Genomic DNA, 5,535 nt, shown 5'->3' on the forward strand with positions numbered 1-5,535 from the left:
ACCATTCACTTGTTGGCTATTGTTGCTTGTAAATAATAGAAATGATCTCTGGCTAACTTAGGTGGGAAAGAAATATATTCCCCAATTACCCTGATTTGATTATTACACGTTGTATGTCTGTGTCAAAATATGTCTTCCATAAATAAATACAGCTACTATGTGGTCATGACAATTAAAAATAAATAAGAAAAGAAAAGAAATATATCTAAAGGAAATCAGGTAGCTTGCAGAATCAATAGGAAAGCTGGAGAGAACACATAAAATGGCGAGGAATGAAGACAGCTATGCAGCAGGATCCCACGGACTATGGAGCACCCTACTGCCACCAGCACTGGCCATTCACCCTTGGACAATGCCATTGCTGGGCACTGTGCTTGAACCCCATGACACTGGACACTTTATGTGGCCACAAATCAGTCCCAACTGATCCTTCCTCTGCACATCACCAACTCCAGAGTCAAAGACCCAGGCAGGGCATTGGGTTGGCCCGGCCTCAGTCACCCAGCTATATGTAGAAATCACCACTGAGAAGGAGTATCTGCTCCCTTTAGCTCCCAAAATGGGAGATAGGGCTCTATCTCCTATCAAGATTCAACACTACGGGGATCTCCCCAAAAAGAAAGGGAGTTTGGATGTGGGGAAGAAAAAAACAAACAGAAGTCTACTATGTGTAAAATTCTCTAGAAGAGAACTTGCCCAGGTCTCCTGATGCATCAAGGAAAAGAAAGTAGATTGACTGTGAAATCCAGAAAATAGAGATAACCCAAGTCACAGTGTTCAGGTAAAAAGCACAGAAAAGCCAGGGGGAAAAAAGAAGGAAACTAGAAGCTGGCTATTAGGTAGGAACTGTCAGTGTGGCAGACAAAGAAATTCAGCCTAGAAAGCAGGAGAAATAGGGAACATAGTGCTTCTCATAGATCCAGAAAAAGAGAGCCTCATTTAGATTAGTAGTTCTCAAACATTTTGGTCATAGGACCCACTTACAATCCTGAAGATTGTTGTAGACTTCAAAGATCTTTTATTAATGTGGGTTATACCTATGGATACTTACTATATTAGAAATTAAACCAAGCAATTTTGAAAATTATATTAATTCATTTTAAAATAACTGAAATAAACCCATTACATGTTAACATAATTGACATATTTTATGAAAAACTATATTTTCCTCCCAAAAAATGTAATGAGAAGAATGGCATTGCTTTATATTATTGTGAATCTGTCTTAGGAGTCTCATGTCTGTTTCTGTGTTTAATCTGTTTTATATCACAAATCACGGAGCCTCTAGAAAACTTCAACTGTGAGAAAATGAGTGAAAATAGCAAATAACAGGTTAGTATCATTATGAAAACAATTTTGACCTTAAAGATTCTCTGAAAGCATCTTAGGAACAAATTATAGTTAAAAAGACAATACAGGCTACATAAGAAACTACAAAAGATAGGCTATGATGATAATTATTAATATAACAATATACTCTCACCTTACATTTATACATCACTTTGCTATTTACAAAAGCAGTTTCATATACAAATCATATTTGATGCTCACCAGAGTCCTGTGAGGTATTATTTCCAGTCTATAAACAAGAACTCCAGAGTTCAGAGAGGTTAGCTAGCATCCCCAGGATCACACAGCCTGTGAGTAGCAAAGATGGATACAACATTCTCACCACTATCCCATATAGAAAAAGTAGTTTTTATCATCAGGTAAGTGTGGAAACACTCGTGTAACCTTCTCCATTTCCTAGACAGAGACCCAAGGCCTAGAGTTTATAAGATGACCTTCCCTTGATCTGCAAGCAGGAGCAGAGTTAGGTCTGGATTCCAGATTTTCTGGCTCTGGATTAGGCTTTAGTAATTAAGGAAGCATAAGCCAGAGTTGAAAAACCTCTGTGAATTTTTTTTTTTTTTTAACATAAAGAGCTGGATTCTAAATCTACTCAGTAGATAAGTAGCTACTCTGTAGATACAGGCAGTAGATTCATTTGTCCTTTGCTTGTTAATCTTATTCACACATTAAAAAAAAAAAAATTCTTTAACAGCTGACCTAAAAATAGACAATGGGGTAGGAATTTCTAGCTCCTAGGTGGCAGCAGGAGGTAGAAAGTTTAATAAGAGTCTCACTTTTGTGGATACCTTCCAGATATTTCTAGATACCTTTATGCAAGTAGAAATAGAATAAGAAAATGGATAATGATTGAGCTGGCTTAAATAATAATGACATTTTATTATCGTAGAAATTATGATGTACCAAGGTGAGGCAACTCCAGGATAGGCTAATTCAGAAGTCAAATAACATAATAGAGATTCAAGTTCCTTCTCTCTTTCCACTCTGCCATCTTCAACATGTCAACTCTCCTCATAACCTCAAAATGGCTGCCAGAGTTCCAGCTGTCATATGTAAACACAACAAATTCAAAAAATAGAAGAGAGACTATTTCTCTTATGCCTCTTTATAACAGCAAAATAAATTTTCCCAAAAGCACACACGGAGACTCTAATTGCACATTGTACTGCCTTTGTGTAAACATTACTGCTGAGAAAAATGTGACCCAAAGATGAAAGAAGACAACGAACATTTACTTCTGCAACTGGGGACAGATCAGCTTTCACTGACACTACTTGGAAAGGATCTGAAAGGAAGAAGGGAGAAATGAATAGTAATTGTTGCTACATTTTAGAGTTTCTCACCAAGAATTCATTCACTACATTCTTTGGGTTTTTAAGAAAATATTATGCTGACATAAACAATGTCTCATGGAAACAGAGAGACCTGTTTATGCTACTGAAGCCTAGCATAAAAGCCACGCATTTTGAATATAATATTAATAAATGTAGTTGACTGGTTGTGATATACTGGAGCTAAGTAATTGCTAATTTACTAAATGTAACATGTTAATTTTTTTAGTATCTTTCACATAAAAGTTGTCACTAAACAACACTCCAGAGCCCCATTAAAATCAGCAAATGCAAGCAAATTCAATTAGTGTTCGCTTTCAAGGCAGAGCATGCTATTCATATTAGGTCTGTAGATGTGGTAACACGAGCATTAAGGAGTACCCAAAAGCAATTTGGAGAATAAATGACTGAGGATGGGGCAACTAAGAATGGGGAGAAAAAAATAGGTTAATCATTATGAAAGGAAAACTACCAAAACAAAGTTAAGAGTGGAATTCTATAAGCCAGCTCCTCTGTGGGCAATAAGCCACTCTCAGATCCTTAATAAGCTAAATAATCACCATCTTGACCATAAATCACCAGCTCTAAACATCTTTCAGTAAAAAGCTTCCTTGTTTCTAGGGTCAATGAATTTAGTACCTTTGATTGCAACTAATTACCTCTATTTTTAAGTAAATATATATAGAGAGAGATACAGCAGGTTTTGCAAAAATGTTTATCCTGTGTGGCAGTGGATATATCTGAGGAGATCTTTGTACATCATTTCTTCTCTATAACTGAGTAAGAATTATACTATATGCTAGAAAATACCAAATTCACTTTGATATAACTCAAAAAAAATACTTATTCTCCTTCCTCTAAGAAAATCTCAAATAGATGGAAGCAGTCTAAGGCAGTTTTTAGTTCATTACAACTCTCTCATCCAACAAAACCTCTAAATTTATCTTTAGATAACAATTGAATTTATCTTTATCTTTATCTTTATCAATTTATCTTTACATAACAATCAAAAATGAAAATGTTAGATATTAAAACAAAAATCCAAAGAGTAGCCACCTCCTCTACCACTCAAACAGGGTTCACTGATACTCTGCCCAGGTGACTGCAAGTAGACCACCATCTTGGGGTCACTTTCATGCCCTGTAAAGGGGGTGATGTCCACTGCATGACTCAAATGTCCTGACTAAATGTGGAAGACAGATTTTAAGGTGGCCCCGTGATCCTGCCTCCTGGGTTTCTTGCCCTTGTGAGATCCCCTCCCCTTGAGCATGGGTGGGACCTATGACTTTCTTTTAACCCAAGAGAACATGGCAAAGATGATGGGATGCCACACCTGAGATTAGTTTATGTCCACATTGCACCTTGCTAACAGACTTTCTATAGAGTCTTACTTCCTTTTCCATGCTGGCTTTGAAGATGCAAACTGCCATGTTGTGAGAGGCCCTACAGAGAGAGATGCATGGCAATGGACTAAGGGCAGCCTCTAGGAGCTGTAGTCAGCCTCTGTAGCAAGCATCCAGGGCCCTCAGTCTCCCAGCTGCCAGGAAATGAAATTTGTCAGTTACATGAGTGGGTTTGGAAGCTGACCCATTGCCCCAACCAACACCTTGACTATATCATTTCAGAGGACCCAGCTGAGTCTTGCCTGGACTCCTAACACACAGAAACTGTGAGATGATAAATGCATACTGTTAAGCCACCACATTTGGGATAATTTGTTACAGAGCAATAGAAAACTAATACACTAACCAAACCTAGAAAAACAGGACTTCAGGTTGTAGAGAATGTCAGATCAGCACAATCAGACAAGCTCTGCCCCAGACTCCGCCAGTAATTCATGGCCTTCTACCCCATGTTTTCTCTTCCTCAGAATCTTACTGGCTGTTGGGTTGGTGAGTTAATCTAGTCTGTGCATTTTGTGATTTACTCTTGTCGCTTTCTTCCTTCTCAGAGACACTGCCACTTTTCCCAGCTAATGGGAAACCATTTCATGCAATGAAACAAAATTTATTAAACTGTGTCCAAATGCCCTGATAGAATTTATGCACCACCAAAGTGAACCAATTTATTCCTCATTCAGACTCATCATTTTCGTTGTCCCTACATCCATTAATATAGCACCCTTCACTGATGTTTCACTTGCTCTAAGCTGGATCATCTCCTCATGATATTTTGTAATAAGAGAATTCTGAGAAAAGAATATCACAGATGACTTCTTATAAATTTTTTTGCTGTCTTTGTGTGGTTATTCTTTAAATATATAGCGATAGAACGATTAACAATGGCATTATTATAGATGTAGAGAAATGACACATTGTTGGCATTTATACTATATGTCCCTTTTATTCAAAGTGCCTTTAGAAGTGATAAATGAGTTTGACTTTTAGGCTCAAAAAATTGGAAGTAGAGATAGAAAAATATGTGAATGTCTTGTCTCTTACTCTGCAAATAAAATAGCATATGTGTGGATTTTAAGTTAAAAGGACAAATACAGAACCAAGGACGGAGGTGGGGGATGGAAATAAAAATTTGTGGAAAGCAGAAAGCAAAATTTTGATAACCTATGCATTCAGATGGAAAGCAAAATTTTGATAACCTATGCATTCAGAATCTACACAATTTCTTATATAAGAAGGCTAAAGTAAAATTCACAACAAATCAATACATCTGCTTAATTGATCTATGACTGAAATTTACTTTCTTCATCAGTAAAGAGTCAGAGTAGTTCATTGCATTAGCATAACTACATCATAGTGCTCACAGAAGAGCTAACAAAACCAGAATAACCCAGGGACTTTTAATAAAGCAGCAATGTTTCAGAAAACATCAGCTGCAAATACACCAACACCTACAT

The sequence above is a fragment of the Eulemur rufifrons genome, chromosome 2 (assembly GCF_041146395.1).
Source record: "Eulemur rufifrons isolate Redbay chromosome 2, OSU_ERuf_1, whole genome shotgun sequence".
Lineage (NCBI taxonomy): Eukaryota > Metazoa > Chordata > Mammalia > Primates > Lemuridae > Eulemur > Eulemur rufifrons.